Source organism: Oryzias latipes, chromosome 2, assembly GCF_053564925.1.
Source record: "Oryzias latipes strain Hd-rR chromosome 2, Olatipes_Hd-rR_3.1".
NCBI lineage: Eukaryota > Metazoa > Chordata > Actinopteri > Beloniformes > Adrianichthyidae > Oryzias > Oryzias latipes.
The window spans coordinates 10,143,830-10,170,540 of NC_136238.1; the positions used below are offsets into that span (position 1 = coordinate 10,143,830).

General features: G+C 40.1%; 1 long non-coding RNA gene across 1 annotated transcript in view; it reads left to right on the top strand.

Moving 5' to 3' along the window:
* Window positions 1-962: 962 nt before the first annotated feature.
* The window catches only part of LOC144984175 (uncharacterized), a 421,174-nt gene continuing 395,425 nt past the window's right edge, over window positions 963-26,711 (top strand). The window contains exons 1-2 of the long non-coding RNA XR_013647866.1: window positions 963-7,606; window positions 13,127-13,268. This is a non-coding gene — a long non-coding RNA (uncharacterized LOC144984175). The remainder of the gene's footprint in view (window positions 7,607-13,126; window positions 13,269-26,711) is intronic.

Consider the following 26,711-nt stretch of genomic DNA (forward strand, 5'->3'; position numbering starts at 1 on the left):
ATTGAACGACTGAAACACTGTTAACAGGTTTTTTGAAAGTGTAATAAATCAAAAATGTGTAATTTATGGACAGTTTTTTTCCTAAATATTTGCAAAGGTAAATAATTATGTCCTGGACTGCAAGGTCCAGATTGTTTTCGCTATTCTTCTGTCTGATTGCTCGTTTAACGGAAAAATTTGCACCCAACAAAAACTCATAAATAGTGCCAGCTGAAAATTAACGCTTTGTATAGTGATTTATCCTCCAAAACAGGATTACATCACAGTGGACGATGCTGACCAAAAAATAAGAAAGAATTGTGCCAAAATCTTAAAAAAAATAATCTACTTGCTAAACCAAAACACGTGTCAAGAATGTCCAAAAATGTTTTTAAATTATGGTGATTTTTCATTTTCCCATAAAATTAGAAAAAAAAATTGAGCAATATTTACTAAATTTCAAACACATGCTAACAGCTTAAGTCTACAACCGCACCGATAGCTTCGATGACCTTTGACCTTGGGAAGAGGCTGCCATCTTTACAAAAAAAAAGACACTTTTAGTATGAGCTACTAATTTAACCTCCTCCCAGAACTCCTCTAAGGTACTTTTAACTGTCTTCAATGTCTGCAATTGTTCCTTCTGGGAGTGAGACCCCTCCTGTGTGGACTATCATGCCTCTCTTCGTCACCATTTGACTGCATTTCTTTGAACCCAAACGACATCCTGATGTCAGTACTGTAGATCCCGGTGGCGTGAATCAGGGAGCCAATGTCACGCTCACTCTTAGCATATAGCTTGATGTCTTCCATGTAGAGGAAGTGACTGATGTTGGCCCCATTTCTGAGTCCGTATCCATAGCCAGTCTTGTTGATTATTTGGCTTGGGTGAGAAACCAACCACGGGGGTTGAAAGAGGTGTTTTATATATATATATATATATATATATATATATATATATATATATATATATATATATATATAGGTAAATTCTTGTTTTCTCAAAATGAGCTTGCATGCCAAAAACCGTGGAGACCTCTGGTTTTAAATATTTGCATGGCTGCTATGTTGGTGTAAGATTTTACTGTATTTTACTCACTATCCTCCAATCTGTCAAAGCATCCCAGCTGCAGAAAACGCCTTCACTGTTTGTCTTTACCTTCATAAAACAAAAAGCACAGTTTTCTCACCTAAAGTGACTGACTAAAACCCTCAGAGGTGACGTCCAACATTAGATTATTTGTTGACATAGTGATATCGTGATTTTATTTCCAATCTTAACTTATTTTGTATTTGTTAGGGACTTAAACATTTACTATAACCAACCGTGGTTATTATAATCTTAGCCATTACACTGTATTAAAACCGATTGATTAACACTAGTGGCAGTGCTGTTTTTATTCCCCAAAAATAGGCCATATATGATAATAGATTTCTGTTGGCATCATCGCGCCTATGCACACACAAATTTGCATAACGATCTTTTCAATATTGACTTTTAATAATTACTGTGTTCCATCCAAGGCTATGACAGCACGACAAAAGCTGCAAGGAGAAAATGTCAGCGCATTCTCCGAGTAAAGCTTTTGAATTAATGCAGACAGAACACAGGGAGAAGTCTGTGTCCAAATCTCTTTTCTTTTATCCAGTCATTGTTTGGGATGAATTTCTTCCCCACAGTTGGTCCCTTATCTCTCGCTCTCACTCATGCTTTCTTCGTCTCCAACATTGGATGTGAAACAAATAACCCTCCATCCAATGTCAAGAAAGCAGTAGCAGTCATTTGAGAGGAAGTCTAATTTTCTATTTGGCTGCTTTGCCCTCTTCTGCTCTGTCTTACCTCATCTTTACTTGGTTGGAACTGAGCGCTGTCTTCCATAGCAACATCCAAGCCAAACGTGGAAGCGGATTTTTGTACCTTTCAGGTAAAATGTAAAAAGGCCTTTTTAAATGCAACGCTCAGGTATAATGTAATGTTAACCTTTTCTAACTAGATTTGAGGACAGAAAAGATTTATGCCTTAGTCAGATGTAAGCGTGTTGAGCCATACAGATGCTGCTGGTTTTTGGCTGGGGGTCATACCTGTAAGGGGCACACAGTTAGTTTTTCGCCCATATTGCCCGCATCCCCTAATAGTATATTTCGTTGTTGATGTTTATTCATGTGTAGGCTCTTGAGGTGACCTTGGTTGTGATTTGATGCTATAAAAATGAACTGCATGGAATATTGGGTGACAGATGCATAGCAAATGTGCATAAATTGATTTGCAAGGTCCTCACCTTGCAGTTTGTGGGGTTTGTTGAATGGGAAGCAAATTAAAACATTAGGTGCCATTAGTATGAAACAAAAAGGTTTATATGACACAGACCATAATACTGAGAGAGTTCTCAAAGACAATAACAATACATTTTAGGAACAACAAAATGGAATAGGAACATTTTCCATCAAGACAAAAGTTGGTTCACTGTTTCTTTAGAAACCTGCAATTGAACTTGTGTGAAATTAAATTAAATTGTGTATTAAATATTATTCATAATTATTAACTATTTATATGAAATGAATTATCTTATTATATTTTATATATTTATGTCTAGCTGTTTTATTTATTATTTAGAAATTAAAGTATTTCACAGCTTGAACTAAAAAATTCTAATAGAGATTGATTGCGTATAACATAAATAATTAACTCTTAAATAATGGTAAATTAGTTCCATAATTTTAGATGTTTTTTTTTATTCTGACTTTAATAAAACTATAGTTTTTAGTTTTCTGTTTGCAAACATGGACAAAAGGTTAGAAAACACTATGCCTTCCAAAATATGTTTATTTTTGTAAAACCGTTCAGAAATCTTGCTGAAAGACTAAAATGTTAAACTCTCACCATAACAATTTAAAAGACCCACTGCAGAGTAAAAATAACACTATGTAGTGTCAAACCTCTAAACTGAAAGACACAATTACTCAAAACATCAGTTCCCTTAAGTTGTATTGAATTTACATTGTTAAATGACAAATATAAAAACGTTGTCTTGATGTTGAATGTACAGAAATGGCCCAGCGTTGTTTGTCATTGATCCCCTTCCATTGTGCTGTTGTGAAATAAAGCCAAAACCAAGTTTCATCTCTTTTCCATTTTGGGGGGGATTTATGGTGACCCCTGGGGGTGTCTCGACCATGTCTGCCCTATCATTATGGTCCACACAGATACAGAGTCAGAAAATGGAGGTAGAAAAACAAAATGACACACAACTGCGCTTCAGGTATTTTTATCATTGTTCTGAAATGGTTGACCACTAATCTCGATGATCATTTTGGATTATTTTATGGAAAGGGTATAGACTAGCAAAGCTGCAGGTGTGGAGACATTAGCATGATTTTGTTTTTCAAGAATAAAACTAAAGGACAACTTTAAATCTTAATCACTGATCTCAAATCTTTGTTTTGCACCTTTTAATATTTCAATATGCAAGCATAAAGAGTATAAACTGACTTACATTTCTGATATTGATTTAAAGAAGGGGTTTTATTAATTCTGTATACTTATCATTAAATATCCCAAAAAACAAAAAACTTTTCCGGTCATACAAGTTGGTTTTGTTAAAAGAAAAAAGACTTTGTTGCAGCTGTTTTAACATGTTTTAACATTAACATTTTGCTGGGCAAAAACATCCAATCTGCAAATGTTTAGATTTTGAGTTTTTACATTAAATGGTGAAGAAAACGCCGCATTTTACGTGAATCTGCAATCAAATCTTTCCTTTTCTACAACATAAATGTCACAAGACAAAAACCTCCAGTCAGCATTGCCTGGAATATTTGAAACACATTTTTCTTGTTTCCTAAAAAAAGGGATTTTAACTTATAGGAAGTTTTGTATATCAATTTGAAATGCGTACATAAAGTAATTCAAGGGGCTTCACAAAACAGGAAAAAGGAATTAAAATCGCAATACGTAACAGTGGATAGATTAAAAACATACATAACCATTGTAAAGTTTACTTTAAAAGAAAGAAAAGAGAAAAGAAAATGAAAATATGTGTCCATAAGGACCTTTCAGTTATATACACGGCTAAACAGGAATGTTTTGAGTCTAGAGTTCTAGTCAGGACTCGAGCAGCAGCGTTCTGGACGTACTGAAGCTGTTTTACAGCTTGTTTTAGGAGGCCAGTGAGCAGGCCGTTACAGTAATCTAACCTACTGGAGACAAATGCATGAAGAAGGATCTCCAGGTCTGGCTTTGACATTATGTTTTTGATTTTGGCAATTTTCTTTGGTTGTTAAAATGCTGCTGATGTTACTGACTTGATATGGCTGTTAAAGTTCAGGTCAGAGTCCATGATGACCCCTAGGTTTCTGACTTGATTTGAAGGTTTTAGAGACAGAGAGTGAAGGTCAGTGTTATGTAGCTCAGTTAATTATTTCAAAATTTGTCCTTAAAGCTTTGTGAAACTGTCAAAAACTTACCATAGCTATTCAGCTTTATTAATATATTATCTTTATTAACAGATATTTTCAGACAAACTTTGCTGACTTGAGGAGAAATTCCAAACAAGTTAAAGGTAATCCTAAAAAAATGGAAGGTTTTGGATTTATTCTTTAAGGTTGATTGAATTTCAAACCACATTCTTATCAGTTGGTTCCTTTGGTGAAGACTGTCAGGCACCTTGTGGTTCCTATGCTGGACACAGGCTCAGCAGCCCGTGAACGACTCATTGGGGAATTTAAGGTGCCTTTGCGTAAATCCTCACAGGAATAGAGAACTTTTTTTTTTTTATATAAGGGATTAACATGTGGATTTCATTGCCTCCAAACTTCAAACTAAACTGAAGGTGTGATTCCCAAAGTAAAAGCCTGTCTGGGCCGGAGCAGTCATGCAGCCATAAATAACCTTCCACTTCTCCTTTACGGTGTTGTTGCGTTGTCTGTTATTTGGCAGTGCATTTCATGGCCCTCTCCTGTTTAGCACTTTTGTACATTTACTACGTATTTGTGAACTGACCTTTACCTTTCTTCATGCTGCATTTTATGGGATGGCAAGACCCATTTGTGAGCAGGCATTGCAAATAATCCCAGGTGATGAATCCTGAGATGTGCAGCATTTGTTAACAGTTGGCCAAGAATACAGAAAAACACAAGTAGTTAGACTACTTGAACTTAAACACCCACTCAGACGAAAATGTAGCTTTTGGTGCTTTTTTTTTTTTTTTTTACCAAGTATTTTTCTGTTGATGGAGGTCATATAGACCCTTTGCATGTGATGCCACAGAGCCTGACATTTTGGGAGTCGGTTTGTAGGACTTGCCACGAATCGATCTTTTGCCGTCCACTCAACTGTCTACGTTTCATCAGTTCCCTCTGTCCTGTTGGCAAGCCAAATTGAAGGGCTGCAAGGTCTGCCACAGACCAGAACCGACGTCTGGTGCCTCTCCTTACGGAGCCCCCTCCCGCACCAACACACACACACACACACACATTACTAAGATGCATTCTTAAATATTGACCAAATACAAAAATATTCCTATTATAACAATGTAATGAGCATAAATCGCATTAATATTGCAATGTTAATGTATCCTCCAAATGGTGCAGGTAAAGATAATAGAGACTAGAGAAACAAACAACTCAGGTACATTCAGGCTCTGTAGGAACCTGTGATGCTGCTTCCTCACATTTACATGTTTTTGGGAAAAGTTTGGGTGTTTTCCTTAATTCGATCACTGTTAAAAGCAAAATAAAATTTCAAAAAAAGCACTGTTTAAGTACCAGTGATCTAATGATCTATTCTGACTCGTGAGATTTTACGCCAGAACTGAACGACTCAGCCAGGATGTGTTTCAAATTGCAAAACGCTCATGGCGTTCCGTTTGAGAGACCTCGCAGATTTTGAAACGTACTCCACGCAGACAGAGAGGCACTGCAGACACTGATCTTTCGCTGATTTATGGTCGCCGTGTAAAAACTATTTATGAGTCCCAGAAGTGAGGTAGTGAGCTAGCCTAAAAGTTCAGAGCTAAGTTGGCAAGTGTAGCATTGCATTAGTTGCATAAAGCGTTTGATTAAATTTAACCTAAAGTCACCAAAACAGCAAAAAGCGGTTTATCGAAGAGGTAGCACAGATTTATGGGCGATCTGCCAAAACTGACAATTATGATGTAATTCCAAACTGCACGCGTGCAGTGAGTGATGGTGGGGAAATGATTCAGGTTGGAAGGATTCATCGAACACCAGGACCAGATAAAACTGAAACGGTACCCATCAATAAAAATGTATTACTTTTACGACAAATAAAACGCACAACAAAAAAAAGTTTCAATTAAAGTTATGTTGGTTTTTTTTATATAAAATGCCAATAACTACTTCTACTACTACTATGTAAATGTGTATGTTTGTATATATAATACGAGAGCAAAAAAGTGTTTTTTTGTGTCGGCAATGGTTCATGCTTCTAGGTTTCACTTTTGGTTCATCAGCAATAAAAGCACAGTCAAGGAGAGAAGAAAACCTCCAAACTTCAATCTATCTTTTGTTAAAGTTTCTAGGTTTAGCGTTAGTTTGCACATCGCCTTTGCTTTGATGGTGGCTTGGCTGTCCATAAAACCTTTTATATTACTCGCTGAAAGCAAGGGAAGGCCGTCACTTGCTATTCTGATGTTACATCAGGCGGCGTGGAGGATCATATCTGCCAGGCTGACAAAGCCTTATTGCCTGCACTTTCCACATGAAGGCTTTCAGATATGCTCCAGTTCAAAGTCTGAAGCTGTTCCCAGGAAATAAATTGTGTGTCTGATTGTCATAGTGAGGAAGAGGAAGAGTACACTTTGTTTAGATGGAATGGAGGTTTAGACTATATTGCCATAAGTCCAGTTTGCATTCTCTGTTGGTCTTAGCTGGGCTTGAGATGGTCATTTTTAAACCAACCTCTCCCTTAAATCTTCTGTACCTGACCGTGGCTTCTTTAACTCTGCATTTGGTCGTGGTGGCTTGTTAATTGACTGCATTCTTCATCCCCACTGTGAGAATAAAAAGCAATCATCTTGGCTATTTCTGTAGAAATAGGCTGCTTTTGTACTGGCAGAAAGTGTATTCAGAAAGAAAAATGGTGTTGGAACTAGCTTACAGATGCGGATATCTTTGTGAAGCTGAAAAGAGCAGTAAAGTGTTGTTTTTTTCACCTTTAGCTATTTTAGATACATGTACGATATCAACAAAAGAAAAAAAAAATGTTTTTGTGATAGAGTTGGGGTATAAAAAAAAATATAGACACAATTTTCCTTTAGTAATGTGCCACTAGATCTTGGCCAATCCAATTACTGGACATGGTTTCCTCTGTAACTGTCTTTTCCAGAGCAGCTCCTGAAGTATCCACTCTAATTGGCCTAATGCAAAACACCTGAGCTCTCCTGTTCCAGACTCTAGTGGGCAGTCGGTTTGTTCCTCCAGTCTGCTGTTCCAGTTATCCTTCCCTCCAGGTTTTCTGACTTACTGACCTTTTTTTTTTTTGTCATTTGACATCTGAATCCATTTCATCTCTTTCCTGGACCTCCTAACTGGATTCCTCCACCCTCCATTTGGTTCCAGTGAACTCAGTTTGGTGATTCCACTGATGACTCCTGCTCCCTTTGGCTCTGTAAGTCTGACCTTCTGCTTTTTCACTCCGTCCTGCAAAACTTTATCACTGGACTCCAAACTGAATTATTTGGGTTTTGCTTGACTTGTTCACCTTGACTCTCAGTTGGCCTGTATATTTGAGCAGTAATGACATCCCAGGTCTTTGCTGCTGTCACTGGTTATTATTCTAATGTTAGTTAATTTGGTCTCTGATTGAGTCAGAAAAAGTCCTTCTTCAAGACACGCCAACACTCCAGTTTAGAGCCTCTGGATAACTTTAGTATTTCTTCTTTTCTTTTCTTCTTGTTTTGGTACTTAGCAACACATGTTATATATGATTATTTGTGAATTTATCTTATAAATTTTTAACAAAGTACCTGTTTGTTTATCTCTGGAGTATTTAAACAGTTTGCTTTATAATTCACCTGGTAATTTATCTAAAAACTGTTTTGGTAGCAGGGTTTGATGTCAAATTGTTTAGTAAGAACTGAACTTTTTTTTTTAATATATAGATTTTTTTCCTTATACTACATATTAATTAAACTATGAACCCCATATTGTGCCAAAAACTCAGTTCAGAGTAGTAAATTGTATTTTTTTAACTGCAAAATCCCCAAAATTGATATTAAAAAAAAAGTTTAACTAAAGATGAAATTTGTAGAACAAAAAAAAAAAAAAAATTCCAACACAGCTTAGACAAGGTCAAAACAAAATGACAAACATCTAAAAAAAGGAGAACATTTATTAGCATTTTATCACAGTTGTGTCATAACTTGTTTTAAACCAAAAAATGTCAAATCTTGCAAAATTTTGAGTTATTCACGTAAAATTTTGACTAAAAACTATATTATTGGGGCGGGGGGGTCTGTGTCATTCAAATGTCATTGTAAAAAGCCTATGCTACTGGCAAACTCAGAAAAATTGTCAACAAAGTGAATGTGACTATTTTTGATGAATTATTTGATGAATATTTGTCCTCTACAGGTATGTTTAAATCAACACATTTACACTTTTATTTAAAGTCGGTTTAAAAAAGAATGCAAAAAATTGTAACGCCCCCCGTCCTCGTTGGGCATTCAGTAGGTGATCATGTCATGTTTGTAGTTTGTTGTATTGTCACATTTTGTATTTTAGTGTGTTGAAAAACAGCATCCTGCTTGTGGGCAGATTGTGTGGGAGTGGGGTCACTGTGCAGTTTTCCTGACTAATACACACATTTTATCTGTTTATGCCAAAGGAATTTAACATAAAGTCTTCAGACTTAAAAGAAAAATTACATTTAGTGTTAAAACATTACTCAATTCAAACAATTTACTGTTTCAGCTGCTACAGTACTATGTTGCTCTATGTTACCCCACCTTTACACTGCAGGACGTCTGCTTCTAGTGCAACAGTAATCTCACCCTCTTCCAGGTGTAATGCTGGAATGTCTGTGACACTAGAGGACAATCGCCACAATCAGTCCTTATCCCTTTGTACTCTCTGAACTCAACGATGCGTTTATTATTTATTTCGGTCGTTGAAGATGATGTCGGAATGATGCCATTAGTATCATTTTCGATCCAAATTTAACGTTTCAAAAAGGTTATTAGTTTTGAAATTTTTGGTTCAAAACAAAAACAAAAACATATCAGAGGTATGACACATAATTACAATAACAGGGGTGTCAAAATCCAGGCCTCGAAGGCCAATAAGGAACATCAATGGTGGGTTGGTTAAAAAACATGCTGGACACCAGGGGCCTCATTTATAAACGTTGCGTACGCACAAAAGAAGGCGTACGCCACTCTCTACGCAATAGTTGAGATTTATAAAAAGCAAACTTGACGGGAAAATGTGCGGTCCTCCACACAAGCTCTGACCCAGGCGTACGCACAAAAACGGGTGAAATGTGAAACGGCGACGCCGTCGGCAGATGGAAGAAACACGTGAAAGTGAAAATGACAATACTGCCTCTCATAAATAACATGAAGACTTCACAAAGCAAGTCTTACAATTAACAGCCTACAAACACCCGTTTGATCGATCAGCAGTGAAACAAAGAAAAAAAAAATCAAACGAAAATTACAACAGAAATTCAAATGAACACTTATTTGCAGAAAGAAAAGTGAATATGTTCTGCAATATTGGCATGTTGTGCAATTCATCCTAATAAATAATATAGTTAACAGAACGAAATAATGTACAAAACTGATAGACAGCAAGAAGACTTGCAAACGAGGATGAGTGGCTTATGAGCCGGTTCCAACTTCTTCAAACCGTCCCCTTGGACCTCTGCGGGCTTTTGGGCCAGCTTTACAGAAGAGCACTCGGAGGAACCACGCGTGTCACCCGGTGCATCTGCCCCCCCCCCCCCCCCCCCCCCCCCCCCCCCCGATGGAGCACTAGACGATTTTTTGCCTCGACTTTGATGTCCGACCATTTCTTTTTTATTTCGGCCAGGGTCCGAGGTTGTGAGGCTACAGCATTTACGGCGTCTGCCGCCGTTTGCCACTCACGTGCCTTTTTGGCATTAGTAATGCCCAACCTGTTCCCTCCAAACAACATTTTCTCCTCTTTTCCACCTCGCCAACGATAACTTCAACTTCACATTGAGTGAAGTTACGTTTTTTTGATTTCCTCTCTGTGTTTGCCATGATTTCGCAAGCCATGAATATTAATTTGTGGGCGTTTTGCGGACTATTTAAGGGCAACTATGGGCGTGTCATGAAGCCGCAAAAGATGCGCTGCATTTAAAATTGGTTGTGATTTATCAAGGGAAAGATGCGTAGGATGTGCGTGCGCACGATTTTATAAATCAGAATATTTCTGTGCGTACGCACGTCCTATGTTTCATCCGTACGCCACTTCTGACGCAAATCCTACGCAAAGTTTTATAAATGAGGCCCCAGGAGTCCATGAAATATTTTATGTGTTTAGTGGAAGTTGGCCTGATTTTCTTTTTTTGTTTGTTTTTATTACATTTTTTACTAATTTTTTCAATCTGTTTTGACCTTTCTGGATTTATACATGTTTATTTTGTCTGTGCACCTTTTTAACTTTTGTTGTAAAACACAAAAACTCTTCTCAATGTTTAAAGTTCTAGCCAAAAAAAAAAATAAAAGAGAAAATTGAATATTCTGAATTGAGTTGTTTTTTACAGTTTCAGGTTTACAGAGGAATTGTTGTGCAATATAGAAAAATAAATTCTTAAGCATTGCCACAAAAAAATAGATAAATTATTGGAGCAAATTCTAAAACAGTAAAAAATGCTTAAGACCTCAGACTATAAAAGGTTCAAAAGATTCCCTATGGCTATTATTCAGTAGATGTCAGGAAAAAGAAGGTCTAAAGTCCTACTGCACTCTTGGAGGACAAACATGAACTGACCCAGAAAACGCCTTGACATCCTTTTGAGCTATGGTAACTCAACAGCTTGTGTTAACTTGCAGGCAAAAAAGGGAAAAAAATTGAATCACTGAAATTCTATGTTTATTAAAAAAGAAAGTGACTTCTTTTTAATGTTACATCACAAGGCTATTGTTATATATCGCATATATAAAAGCTCAAGGGAATAGACATATAAAGGCTGAGACCTCAGGGGTTAAACGCTTTAGTTAATGATGGTTTAAAAAAAATATTTTGAAATCTAAGGCTGGAGCAAATTGAATCTTCCATTTTGCCTAAAGGTTTCAATTGACAGCATTCTTTGATTTTCTTTTATGAAAAAAAAAATCGTGTTTTGGTTTTCACAGTTTCAGAGATTCCAGTCAGAATAACAAATCCCTTTTTTGTTCAATTTTATTCTTCATTTAATTTACCCACTTTACTTAAAAGGAGGATGACATGTGTCTTAAGGCAAGAGGCAGAAGATGGACTTGATGAATTTGTCCTATTTTTTTGGGTATGACTTCGAAAAGGTCCTTCAATTAGCCAATTATAGCTGCTAATCAAGACAAGACCTAAAGATGTGTAGAGTCCCTCCACAGCGCTCACGTCTTCAAACTCTCAGCTCTTTGGTATCAGGGTCTCCAGGCTCTTTGGAAATCTGGTCATCTGTAACATAGCAGATGGTGTTTGGTGGGATTTTTGTTGAAAGTGGTTGGACACAGGGAAGACAGCAGACAACGTCTTTAAGGATCTAAAAGAGACTGTGTGCATCAACGTGGGTGGAGTGGGAGTTTGGACAGAATCAGAGCTATTTAAGAACAGCATTTCATTTCATTTATTTTATACACATAGTCAGCTGGATCTGATGTTGGTACTTACTAAAGAAAAAAAACAAAAAAAAACAAGACAGAATGTATAGGTGCACACTTTGTTCTGCTTGAAGCTTTGACCACACAAAACTGAGCTATTTTTCTTTACAAGGCATGTCACACCCGCGTTTCCTTCGAAGAAAAAAATCTTTCAGATCAGATTCAGTCTGGGAAATAAAAGGACATTGCAAAAGAGACTAGGCCACTGCGAGAACTTATACCTGCTTTTTCGAGCCATTTGAGATGAAAGCTTTAAGGTTACAAGCGTGTATGCAAACATTCCTCAAGGTTCCACTGATTATGACAAGTCTTCGAGGTCTTAAAAGCACAAAGCAGTCCCAGGCCATCACAGTACCACCCCTATGTTTTATTCTTGATGCATCACAAAGCTTAAGAGATAGTCAAGTTGTCTTTCATGTAAGATGCCCTAATGGTACTTTTTCATGCTTAAATATTGTCCTTGAATCTCATTTGTGGATTTAAGATTGTTAAATGGAGACTGCAGTTCTTTAGTATTTTTTTTCTTCTCAAGAATGTCCTCTTATGGTTATTTTTGGAAACATTTTGGCCAGCTGGTCACTCATGGTAGGGTTGTCAACTGTTTCAGGTTTTGTCCTTTTTTCATTTTCCATTGAATTGACCATTCGTCAACCTGATTCCTGATAATGACTCTGTCACCTGCTGTTAAATTTTTATTTTTTATTTTATTTCCTCCACTTTGACAGCTTCTGTTTGAGCAATGGAAAAAGCAAAACTCTTTTTTTCCGTTCTTTTCTACCCAAAACTGAAATGCAGTTTCCTTTCCGTTTTAGTATGTCATTTACAAAAAAAGTGTAGAAGCAAAACTTAAACGGAAGGATGAATGTGTTCATAAAAAGTCGGAACATCGTGTCTGATACAAGCATCTGTAGCATAAAAGAATCATACATGTCAGAATCGCATTGCTTAGGGTTGAAGATAACATTTTTATGAAGTACAGCAGTATTAGATTAAACTAGATTGTACAGGTGTACTTTTCATATACCGTATTTTCCGGACTATAAGTCGCCCTTTTTTGCGACTTTTCTGTGTTTTTTTTCTATTTTATAATGCATTTTTGGGCTGATGTGACTTATACTCCGCAGCGACTTATAGTCCGCAAAATACGGTAGTTTTCATCTGAATTATCTTTGGAAAAATGAGAGAAAAGTATTACAACTCAGTACAATCTTGTTTTTGTTTTTTGGTTTATTTCAAGATTTATTTAGTTTAATTCTGTTAAGTTAAAACCGTTTTTAGTTCTTTACGTTTTGTTTTAATAGGAAGGTGGAGCCGCATCAAGAAACGGCAAACGCTGGAACATCTGAAGAAAAAATGAAAACTGTGAAGTTTTTGATTGAAATGCATTAAAGGACGGCCGACTCTGGACATCATCGCGTCATCCCAAAGACTGCAGGATGTAAGGTCAGTAATCTCTGTGGCATAGACGATCTTGTCCATGACATGTTACCATTTTGATTGTCATAGTCAGCAAGTATTGTGTATATTTTTTTCAGTTTGAATGGTTAGGTTCATTTCATAAAGGAAAAGCAAGGATTACAGTTGAGCCATATTCACGAAGAACCATGCAAAACAGACAAGCTGACGTGATCTCAGTCCCATGGCCTCGACAGTCCTCGTCTCCATGGGGATAATTGCTAAAAAGCCTTTAGCTTCAAAGAAGGCAGCTCAAAGATGACCTTGAAGATGACTTTAGATGTTCTGTTTGTACATACGTGGTTGTGCCATGAACTCTATTATGAACGGGGGCAAATAATTAAAAAAACTGAGTGAATAAGTCACAGGTCATTAAAAACGACTTTTACATGGTCTTGAAGCAGACATAGAAACACTGTGGTGGGCAGACAGTGTCCTCTTCTTCAGATTAATCTGTAAAAAACACACATCTAATTAAAAGACTGGGATGAGTGTGCCCCAGGACTTGGCACGACTCCACACGGTGTGTGTCTGTGTGTGTTGGAGAAGGAAGATAGCCGAGCATTTTATCTCTGTTACAGCACATGTGGTTCTGTCCACGGCGCAGATGACGGTGACAACTGGTGGTTGAACCGAAGTATGAAGCATAAAATTGTCAACCAGAATAAAACGGAGCCATCCGTGGTCACGCTTTTTGGCATAAAAATGTTCAAAAGAGAACCCTGTAACAATAATTTGCAGTTATTCGGTGCCGAAAAATGTAAGGATTGCAATAACAGGTTGATTAAGTGTGGGGTGCTAAACCAGTTAACCTTTTTCAGGTATAAAAAAATCAAACAATCCAGGCTATTATATGAAAAATTGTTATTATTTTAAAATATGACAAAAACCGTTCATTTTTTTTAGCGTATTGAATTAACCATTAACACATTTTTTTAATTATAGTTTTAATAAAGTTTTAGTATATCAAAATTACATCTGTTCCATGAGGTTTTTTTTCTTTTCCACAAACTGTTTTTTAGCTTTTAATTTTTAGGAACAAGTACAGAAATAAAGAAAAATAAAATAAACAGTTACATGACATAAACCATGTACAAAGCAATAAAGCAACAGTAATAAAGACACTATGGGACTGCAAAAGTGTACAAAAAAAACGTAATTTTGACCAGCGCAAAAAAACAGTTTTATGAGTTTTGTTTGGACAAACTTTTATTTTGGTAGCCACAGATTACAGCTTAACTGGCCAAGATGTGTCACCATTTGTCAACACTGAAAACAAGTTAACTTTTGTTTTTAATAACCCTACATCGTTTCCTTTTTCTAACGTTCGTTATGCTGAGTTTACCCGCCTTTATTAAAAAATACAACAAAACAGTATTTGTTTTAATTACTGACAAACTCTGTATACAAACCAGTTTTTTTTTGTTATAAACACATTATTTTGTGAAATTTCTAGAACAAATTGACTTAGAAAACATTTTTTTCAATGATTCATTAAAAGTTGCCACCAATGTCTTTTGTACTGTGCATTAAATTAAACAACTCCATGATTAAAAATATGAAACAATGAGATTGAACTATATTATTTATTTTATTTGCTATTATAAAGCGCAAACTGACAACTCTAAAAAGAACTCACAATTAACCCAGGAAGATAGTTTTTGGTAAGTGTTGTCAATTACAGATCACAAAGACATACTTTTGTTTTGTAGCTTTATTTATTTATTTATCACTGTTTTAATCGCTGGCACAAAATATGTAGGAGAAAATACTATAAATCCACAAAAATCCTAAATATGATTGGAGCTTAACAATGTTAAATGCATGGCACGTGTCCATGGCTACAGGTGAGGTTCATTATTAATGGATTGTCGTTAATTCCCGCATTGTTTAACTTTATTTGAAAATTCCAAATCCGTGTCAGTAATTAGTTTAAAAGTCACAAGAAAAAAAGGGCTCAGAATCTAAAACGATGTGTTTCAAAGGCTACCTGCAGTACCGTCACACAACGAATTCATTTTTTACCACAATATTGTTCTCAGCTGCAATGCTATGTTCCCACCGGGTATGTTCCTGAACACTGGACAAGCAGGGATGGCGTCTTCTTCGTGTTCTTTTGTTACTCTCCACTAGTGCATGTCTACCACTTACAGTTGGAAAAGGCTTTGTGTGAAATGTCAAAACGGGGCAGATCCCTGTAATCTTGCTCGAGGCTTTTTCTTTCACAGCTCTATTCGATATATGAAAAACTTGGTGACATATAACTCTGGCTAATTATTCATTTCTTCTCCATAGTCAATCTTCAATTGGTTGGCACTTCCCTGATGAAAAGGGACACCATCCATACATCACTAATAAATCCGACTCCCTGATTGGTCAAAGTTCAACCTGGTTTAACTTTTTAACACATGTTAAATAGCCATGCATTTTGTACATAAAGCCCCATAAAGTCGTAGCAACACGTGAATGCGGAATTTTTGAAAGTGGGAACCCGAAATGCGCTTATTTGTGTGTTGAAGTAGTAAGTAAGTAAGTAAGCTTTATTTATATAGCGCCTTTCACAGATAAAATCACAAAGCGCTGAACAATAAAAAACATACAATACAGTGAAAGCAGAAAAACAATCAATTAAATCTGATGTAAAGCAAAACTAAATTAAAAAAAAAAAACTTAGAATAAAAATATAACAATAAAAATAACAATGAAACCAGTCAGCTTAAAGCTTATATGAATAAAAGTGTCTTCAGTTGACTTTTAAAAGAATCGATGGTGTCGGCCTCACGAAGGGACAGAGGGAGGGCATTCCAGAGTCTGGGGGCTATTGCCTGGAAAGAACAGTCACCTCTGGTTTTATACTTGGTCTTAAAAATCTTTTAAAGATTCTGATCCGAGGATCGGATCGGCATCTTTGCTCGGATGCACGTTGGTCAGTGTGAACGTACCTTAAGGCTGGTGTCCTTGCAAGAAACCACAAAAGCAACCAAATTTGAGGCACATCTCATCTCAAAAACAGAGAAAAATTTTGAAAAGACAATGTTTATGTTAACCAAACACCTTGTCTATGGAGACGACCATCTTTAAATCCTTTGTGACTGGATCAAAACTGATGCTTGAATGTTTTGAAGGAGATGCACCACTTTCTGGCATCCTTCCTTTAGTCCAGGATTGGACTGAGGATTGATGGGATGGTCTAACAGTTGATTAAACAGTAATTCATGACTTACCCGTATTTGCAATTACAAGTTTGTTTTATGAACCAAAATTATTGAACATTATCCTTTTTATAAGGTCATGTTGATGCTATATTATTTTGAAAACCTCCGTGGCCCATCAAGAAGCTACTGCTGCATGGTTGGCATACAACTCATTTTAAATAGAAGCATTCTGACCCGAACTGAACCGTGCCGTTCGGTGAAAACGCTGCCCTGCCCGCTACAATGGACGAACTGCAGTGTCAACACAACCAACTGTATTGTCTCATTTCCCGTGTTTGTAAGAACGCATATGTGCATTCATGCACACAGCTGTGCTTGCTTGTGCATTTTTAATGAAAACATGTGTCCCTTTTTAAGTGTGTGAATGTGTGTGTGTGTGTTTAGAGCATAAATAGGACATGTTGCCAGTGGTGCACCACAGTTGAAGTGGCCCTCACCCTGTCACAAGTAATTAGCCTGAAAGGCTGTGCGTGTGGCCATATCATGTGGAACTCTATACAACTATCTTTTATTGCGTCTTATCATCCCCTTCACCCTTCCTCTGTATCTTTTTCCTTCTTGTCAGCCATGAAGAGAGCAAAACAAACAATAGCTCTGGGAGCTTTGTGTGCTCTGAAAGACACGAAGAGGAAATCAATGATTTGACATCACGACGGTGCCTGGAATTAGAATTCTCCTGCTAAATATAGATTTGGTTTATTTGTGACTCAAGGCGTTTGCAGGAGATTATCTTTAGTGTTTTCTTCACAGTTTGACTTTCCAAAAGGCAAATTTACCAGCCTCTGCTGAGAACTGGTAGCTGTTTGGTGCTGTTACAGAATCTTGTCTTGGCTCTAGCTTACATGTTTGGAAACAATAGTACACATAAAAGGGATTTTCTACAAGTTGGGTGGCTTTGAGATGTGCCGTCTCACTTTTTTAAGGAACTGAAGCTTATTGTCCTCCGACTATTTATAATACATAGAACAGAAACTTGCTTAAGGAACATTTAGTAAGTTGTTAGTATCACTTCAAAAGATAAATGATAAAAACTGTGTGCTCAAAATCAGGTCTGGATCTTGACAAAGCCATGTCACGGACCTGTTAACGTCCCACAGGACGTCCCACTATGGTTATCTTCTGATCTATTTTCAAAGCGTTCCCAGTGGTCTTTTGTTTATGATTATGCAGTTTTTAGCCAAAATTAAATAAATAAAAAACTGTGGTTTTCCAGGACATAGTTTGTTTAAAGCAGCAGTAGTTCATCAGACATTTACCTCTGAGCTGTGAGCGGGACTGTTAGCGGGGAGTAAGCCTACCCTCACTTCCCATTGTTCCTTTGTTAAAACTCTCTCCTGCTAGCTTCCACCCATTCACAATCCCATCTTGGGGTGTCTTTTATTTCCGTCAGGGGTTCCTCAAAGGTTTTGTGGCAGAGAGCCAGTTTAGGAACCCAGCATTGATGGGAGTACCAATGCTGGTGAAAAAGCTTTGTTTTTTTTCTCTGAGCAAATTTCAAAATACAGTTTTACTTAAATTCCTCATTACTAAACGGCTTGCTTCAATGGATTTTGACATATTTGTGAACATTGTCTGCCGTACAGCATAGGTTCTTATTAGTTCATATTACCTGTGCATTTTGCAGTATTTATGATTTGTATTATAATGCAATTAATGTTAACCTCTTTGAGCGTTGCATAAACCTGCTTGCAGGCACATAAATTTATCCTCTGGGAGTAATTACCGCTTTTCCCCATGTATCTTACGAAAAACCTCAAAACAAGAGATTCTTTTTTTTTTTCAAAGCAATGCACAGTTGAATTATTAAAACTATAGACTCCAAAATCCAAAATTGCTAAACATACTTCCACTTGCGTAGCTAACACACTAAAACAATGTATCCTACCACAATGGCACTCAGATTTACATCTTATTCATCTAACAGATCATTGACTGATTGATGTGAAGCAAGTTTCTGCAGCTTAACACAAACACTGAGATCATTTTGGAGTCACAGAAAAATAGGAAAAAACGTCATCGTTACCATGGTTTCTCTGATGTAAAAGGGTTCATGGGGAACTGCGCAATAGACAGATTTAAGCCCCTCAAGTACTGAACTTTAAAGAAGCTTTACAGTTTTGCCAACAAACTTGACTAATATATTGATAACATGTTATTTTCTGTTACATTATTTCCTCAAAGCTGATTGGCAACCTTCCATAAGTGCAAATAATACTTTCGTGGTGTCTGTGCTGCAAAAGAAAAGAGGCTGCGAGCAAATGTGACAGTACCCTAGTGCATTGTATAATACACCCGGAGAGTTTTCTTTGGGTTTTTTTGTTTTTTTTTACAGCCATGCTACACATTTCTGCTGCGTTTGGGTCTTTCTCTGAATTAAGAATTCATTTGAGGATGAATCCAAAGCACTTGCAGCTTGTTTGCATAGTTTAGGATGGAAAAAAAAGGTGGTTTTTGAAGTTTTTTGCAGAAGCGACCTTGAGATGAATTAGAAAAGTTGTAATGAGACTATACTTTTTTTACAAGTCAGATCTGCCTCTTTTTGCCCATGAAGGAGCTAGACTGTCCAGTTGGTGGTGGAAAACAACCTAGAGGGCCTGCTTGAATAGTTGGAAGGTGCCTCCAAAAGGAAGACTGAGCTAAAAAGGGAGGAAAAGAAGTACAAAACCCACCAATGAAAGAACATTTCCTAAAAGGAAGTCTGTAAGAAACAGGCAGAGATGACAGACAGGTGGAGGAAGTAAGGCGGAGTTTGTTGAAGAGCTCTGAATCGAGGTCGGGAGGGGGAAGATTGAGAGATGGGGCTGAAATGAAAGCGGCTGTAAAGGAAACCGGGAGAGTGTTGGGAGGGATGAAAATGGATTGAATGGGGACAAGAGGGGAGAGACAAAAGGGGAAAGATGAGCGATGGAAATCGAGAGGAGGCACGAGAAAGCTTCGGCTGATGAGGAGAAGCAAAGGAGGGGGAGAAAAAAAAAAAAGCTTTCATGTTTCCTTTCCGCTGCTCCAGAATGAATTACAGCCGTTTGCAGGGAACAGGAGAATATTAAGCTGACACTCATTCCAATTCAGATTTCACTCCTCACCATTCTTCAGTCTTAAACATGCTCCAGCATCTGTCTACTTCATCTTAATCATAAGGCCTTTTTTTGCCATCTTCTCCTAATGTGGGTTTTTTTTAAGCTGAAGGTCTGCAAAAGTAAGTTCTTGCAATCCTCTTCAGAGTCTTGATTTCAGATTGATTTCATTTTGATTCTTAAGAAAATCAAGCCTTTTGCTGATATTGTTTTTCCCCTTCTCATGTTGTTTCCAGTGGATACCGCTCCCTCTGCTTGACAGCTTACTCCTTTTTCTCCCAGGTCATGCATAATAAGTGCTCACTGATGAATGCTGCTTGCAGGGCACACACCCCCCTCCTCTGTTTTTATATAATTCATCTGGCAGTGGGACGTGTGACTGACTGTATAAAATCAAAGTCGTTGCAGGGACGTGGGTGTGAGTCACTCGGTGAGTCGTCTTGATCATTTCAGGCCCTCGGCTTGAGGCTTTTGCTGAGTTTCACGCTAGTTTCAATTAATTTTCATCTCGCCGCCCTTGTCGATATTGTTTGTGACCGATGAGGGATGCACACAAGAAGGACAGAGAAGAACTCCCCCTTTGTGAAGGAACGAAAAAGCCAGACCACTAGATGAAGTAGTTGCTTTTTTTTCCCTTTAAATCATATCCCATTTCATTGCTAATACCCAGATTGGTGGGTCACTCTGAAAACCCTTTTCCAGTTGAGGATTTAAAATCCAATTGTTTCTTTCTTTCCAATTTGCCAATTAAACTGTAATTTCTGTATTTAAAATGTGTAATGATGCTTAATTAAAAAAAATAAAAAAGAATGTTGGCCATGCATTTAACAATTCCAATTTTTAAATTTACTGTTGAGTCTTTTAAAACAGTGTAGTTTTCTTTTCAACTTTTATTTAACTGTTTCTTTTAGTGTTATTTTTTCTTTGTTTAAATACCTACTTCAATGAAAATGGAGTGATGGAGGACATATATTAAGAAAATAAGGCATAAAATTGCATGTCTTTATACAAATTGTTGTGAATTTGTTGATGTCTTTGTTTTTCTCGTCTGTGCTGTTATCTGGCTCAGAACTGTACAGCTGGATGGCTTCAATACTGCTCGCCATTTTTTGTCACACCTCTAGTGTTAGGTTGGGGGTGTGAGGGGCTGTAAGATAGCTGCTTCCTCCTCGACAACTCAAAAGCCAATTTCTAACGAGCCTCTGCCACCCTGCAGAAACTATGTCCTAGAAAAACGACACAGGTTTTTTTGATTTGGGCTAAAAACTGCACAATCAGAATTAAAAGACCACTAGAGATCGCTTATGATAAAGATTAAAAGATGATTGGAGTATAAAGCAGCGTCATCACACTAAGTTTTACTATTTACTGTTCAATTTTTGTTCCAAAAATCCAAACGAAATGTAAAGTTGTAGTTTTTTAACTTAAGAAAAACATTTTTTAAGGAAACGGTTAAGTCACATGGACATCCTTGAAGGTCTTAAAGAACAAAACAGACATTTGCAAATTGGCTCCCTACATTGTGATTCATCATATGGAGAGTATAATCCTGGTGTAATCCAGTGCACCACATCTTCAGACAAAGATTAAACATGAGGGGCCCCTTTCTTTGTCTGGTTAATGATGTACAAACTGTTGCACAATTGGCAGCAAACTGAGAAAACAATGTCACAATGGAGCATTATTCCTTTACAATTTGCCAATGAGCTAATTATCCTTTAATTTCTTTACTTACATTTTTGAATAATGTTTCATTTTGAATATAGAAAGAAGGCCTGATGAGATAAAAAAAAAAAAGCAAGAACAGAATAATGCAAAAGTTTGAGTTTTCATAAATCAGAACAATCAAATAAAAAAATTACATTAAAATAAATGAAAACAATGCAACATTGATAAAAAAATTTAAGCCAGAACATAAATAAGCTTATTTTTGTTCTAATTGCATTCTTTTGAATTTGGGTTTTATTGAAACCTTTCCCTGGTGGTCTGTTGAGGAACTGCGGCACTTGGTATTTCCACAATTGAAATCAAATTGTCACGGGTCCGCCGTCAACTGCCTCCCTCCTCCCTAATCCTCATTGGAACCAGCTGCACCTCATCACCTCATCACCAGCAGACCTTCTTAAGGAGATCCATCCCAGCATACTACGCCAGTCCGTTACAATCTCTCCGGTGCCTACGCCTGGTCTCTAGTTAAGTCTAGTTTTGCCAAGTTAAGCCACGTACTTCCCTTGCCTTGTTCTACGCCTTCAGGTCCGCTCCTCCACGGGTGCCGCTGGTTCTTCCTCGTCACAGGGTGTCTACGCCGCTCTCGGCTCCACCACTCGCTCCAAGCTGTGCTCGCCGTCCTCGGCGCTCCACCTCGTCACAGGCTGTCTACGCCGTCCTCGGCTCCACCACTCGCTCCAAGCTGTGCTCGCCATCCTCGGCGCTCCACCTCGTCACAGGCTGTCTACGCCTTCCCTGACGTTCCTCCTCGTCCACGACTCGCATCCCCTCTCAGATTAAACCTTCTGACTCTGCCTCGTCTCCTGAGTTTCTTCCGGGTTCCAGCATCTGGGTCTCCATAGTGTTCGACCATGACAGAACGGACTGGCCATAGCCCAGACCCAGCTGACCCGGAAGGACTCCGCTTCGCAGTCAGGCAGCAGGGGATTGCCCTGGGACGCCAAGCTGAATCACTGAACCAGATGGCCACCGTCCAGCAGGATCTTTTCCGTCGGCTGGATGGAATATCTCATGCCCTAATGGACCTTACCGGGCAACAATCTTCCATCGCCGCAGCCAGCACCTCCTTCTCCGCCACCGGAAGTCCGGGCCCCGCTATTGCTAACGCAGCTAACGAAAACATCCGGCTTCAACCCGAGGTCTTCCATGGTGACGTCGAAGCATGCGGGGGTTTCCTCCTACAATGTCGGCTAATTTTCCAGCAGGCTCCACGACATTATCATGCCGATCACTGCAAAATAACCCTCATCGTGAACTCTCTTAGAGGTAAGGCGCTCCAATGGGCGCAGGCTTTTCTTACTGCCAATCCCATACACCAGGTCCCATTCGAGCGTTTCATAAATGAGTTTCGTCTGGTGTTCGACCAGCCCCGCAAGGAGGAAGAAGCTACTCGCCGACTACTAGCTCTCAGGCAACGCAGCAGATCAGTGAGTGACCATTTAATTGACTTTCGCATCCTGGCGGTGGAGGCAGGTTGGCCGGACATCGCTCTTAAGGGGGTGTTTTACCAATCTCTCAATGACTCCATCAAGGATCACTTATGTTCTCAGCCCCAAGCCAAGACTTTTGAGGAGCTCGTCACCGCGGCCTTGCGGTCTGACGTTCGCCTCCGAGAACGCCAGGCTGAGCGTCCCCATTATCAAAAGAAAACGGTGGTCAAACTCCTGCCTCCGACATCAATCACTGAATCTCTCCATCCCGTTTCTCATGAACAGGTCAGAGGACCCCCGGAGGAACCTATGCAAATAGGACACTCCAAACTTACACCTGAGGAGTGGCAGAGACGTAGAGACGAAGGTACCTGTTTCTACTGTGGTCAGTCGGGCCATCTCGTTCACCAATGTACCTTACGTTTAAACGCCAAGACCCCCCGCTAGACGACAGGCCGCGGGCGGGTCACCCTCCTCTCACCACTGAGAATACCTTTTTGTACATCCCTGTCAAGCTATGTAACCTTTCAAGAACCCATGTTTGCAAGGCTCTCATTGATTCTGGTTCTGAACAGAGCTTTATTGATAATCATCTGGTCTCTGAGCTCAATCTTCCTACAGAACCGTTGGAACATCCTGTCAAGGCGGCTGGACTAGGAGGCCAACTCCTTACTCACATCACCCACCGCACCAAGCCCGTACAACTCATCACTTCTGGTAACCATCATGAATTCATGCAGTTTTATGTCACTCAATCCCCCCAATCTCCGGTCATCCTAGGGTTTCCCTGGCTGTGCGCTCATAACCCGCAGTTTGACTGGGTTAACCGGCACATCACCAACTGGAGTACTGCCTGTATGGCTAATTGCCTTCGCTCCGCCATTCCTTCAGTTCCCACAAGTCACTGTCCTACTCCGGAGGTCATCGACCTTTCCAAGGTACCATCCTGCTATCACGACCTTAAGACTGTTTTTAGTAAGGCCAGGGCTGGCGCTTTACCACCTCACAGACCTTACGACTGCTCCATAGAACTTCTAAAAGGGGCTACTCTTCCCAAGGGTCGTCTGTTTAATTTATCAGGACCTGAGAAGCAGGCAATGGAAAAATACATCCACGAAGCTCTCGCTTCCGGACACATACGTCCCTCCTCCTCTCCTGTCGGGGCTGGGTTCTTTTTTGTCCAAAAGAAAGACAAAACCTTACGCCCCTGCATCGATTTTCGAGAGCTTAATCAGATCACTGTTAAAAATAAGTATCCACTCCCGCTAATCAGTTCCGCCCTTGACTCCGTCCAAGAGGCTCGGGTCTTTACTAAACTGGACCTTCGTAATGCCTATCATCTCGTCCGTATGAGGGAGGGGGATGAATGGAAGACGGCGTTTAACACCCCCCTCGGACACTTTGAATATTTGGTAATGCCTTTCGGGCTCACTAACGCACCCGCCATTTTTCAACATCTTGTAAATGATGTGCTTCGTGATTTTCTCAACCGTTTTGTTTTTGTATACTTAGACGACATTCTCATTTACTCCCGTGACCAGGCCCAACACACCCACCATGTCCGGCAGGTACTCGAGCGTTTACTCGAGAACCAGCTTTTTGTTAAAGCTGAAAAATGTGAATTCCATGTTTCCACCATCTCTTTCCTCGGGTTTATAATAGAGGCAGGTAACATCCGCCCTGATCCTGCTAAAGTCTCTGCCGTAGCTAATTGGGAACCGCCTGAGTCCAGAAAACAGCTCCAACGTTTCCTCGGTTTCGCCAATTTTTACCGCCGGTTTATCCGGAATTACAGCAGCATTGCTGCCCCTCTCACTAAACTCACTTCGATCAATTCCCCCTTTATTTGGACTCAGGAGGCTCAGGCTGCTTTCGACAAGCTCAAGGCCTTATTCACCTCGGCTCCCATCCTCATTCAGCCCGACCCTCTTCGCCAGTTCATAGTCGAGGTTGACGCCTCTGACTCTGGGGTCGGGGCGGTTCTCTCCCAGCGTGAGAGCGAGACTGGCAAATTAAAACCTTGTGCCTTCTTCTCTCGCAAACTCTCCGCTGCAGAGCGTAATTACGACGTGGGTAACCGAGAGCTTCTGGCTATAAAACTCGCGTTAGAGGAGTGGCGCCACTGGCTTGAGGGTGCGGATCAACAATTTATCTTTTGGACGGATCATAAGAACTTAGCTTACCTTCGATCCGCCAAACGTTTAAATTTGCGTCAGGCCCGTTGGTGCCTTTTTTTCGACCGTTTTTCCTTCGTTATTACTTATAGGCCTGGCAGCAGAAATATAAAACCTGATGCACTTTCACGTCTCTCCAGCATCAGTGACAGTCAGGAACCCTCTCCCATTATTTCCCCACATGTATTATTGGTCAACTCACGTGGGACATTGAGACCCGGGTCCTACAGGCCCAAAATGAAGAACCCGATCACCCTCCAGCTCCTGCCAACACCCTTTATGTTCCCTCCTCGCTTCGTTCTGCGGTTTTGGTCTGGGGGCACACCTCTTGCATTTCCTGTCATGGGGGCATTCAAAGGACTCTAAAACTCCTCCGAAGGAGGTTTTTCTGGCCCACCATGGAGCGCGATGTCAGGGAGTTCGTCACCGCCTGCGAAGTCTGTGCACGTTCCAAGTCCACGCACTCTCCTCCTGCCGGTCTGCTCCATCCTCTGCCTGTTCCTCAACGTCCTTGGTCCCATCTCGCCATGGACTTTGTCACTGGTCTGCCCCCCTCACAAGGTAACACAGTAATACTCACCGTCATCGACCGTTTTTCTAAATCTGCTCAGTTTATTCCTCTTCCCAAGCTACCCACAGCCACAGAGATGGCCGATATCATGGTCCAGAACGTATTCCGCCACCACGGCATTCCCAGTGACATTGTTTCGGACCGTGGCCCTCAATTTGTGTCGCAGGTCTGGAGAGCCTTTTGTTCTGCTCTAGGGGCCACGGTCAGTTTATCTTCTGGACATCACCCCCAGTCTAACAGACAGGCGGAGCGCGCCAACCAGGAACTCGAGGCTGCGCTGCGCTGTCTGGCCGCTCAAAATCCGGCCAACTGGTCCTCGTTTCTGGTCTGGATAGAGTATGCCCACAACAATCATCCCTCATCAGCCACTGGTATGTCCCCTTTTGAGGTTTCATTGGGCTACTCTCCCCCTCTTTTCCCCTCTCAGGAGTTAGACCTGGCCGTGCCCTCCATTCAGCACCACCTCCAGAGGGTTCAGCGCGTCTGGCAGCAGGCCAGGGCCGCTCTCCTGCGCACTAGGGAGAGCAACTGCCGGATTGCTAACCGCAGCAGAGTGAAGGGTCCGACCCACCAGCCGGGACAGAAAGTATGGCTTTCCTCCCATGATATACCTCTTCAAGCCACCTCCCGCAAACTGGCCCCCCGGTTCATCGGTCCCTACACGGTCGAGAAGATTATTAACCCCACCTGCGTGCGCCTTAAGCTTCCGGCAGCCCTAAAGGTACACCCCGCTTTCCATGTCTCTCAACTCAAGCCCTTTCAGGAAAGCCCGTTGTGCCCACCGTCCACTTCCCCACCACCCGCCCGGGTCATCGACGGTGCTCCTGCTTTTACAGCCAGTAGGGTGCTGGATGTTCGCTGCCGGGGCCGTGGGTATCAGTTCTTGGTGGACTGGGAGGGTTACGGTCCGGAGGAGCGCTCATGGATCTCCCGCTCCCTTATTCTGGACCGTACCCTCATCGATGACTTTTATCGGGCTCGTCCGGATCGCCGCCCTGGACCGCCTGGAGGCGGTCGTTGAGGGGGGGGGCACTGTCACGGGTCCGCCGTCAGCTGCCTCCCTCCTCCCTAATCCTGTCATGGGTCTCCATAGTGTTCGACCATGACACAAATTTTAGGATCAACTTCACATCAACTTCACATCCGCCTGCTGCCTCTGAAAAATAACAGAAGAAGACATTAGCATATGTCCTCTGGTTGCCATGGTTTCCATTTGCTGCCCACATCAGTTGGAGTATC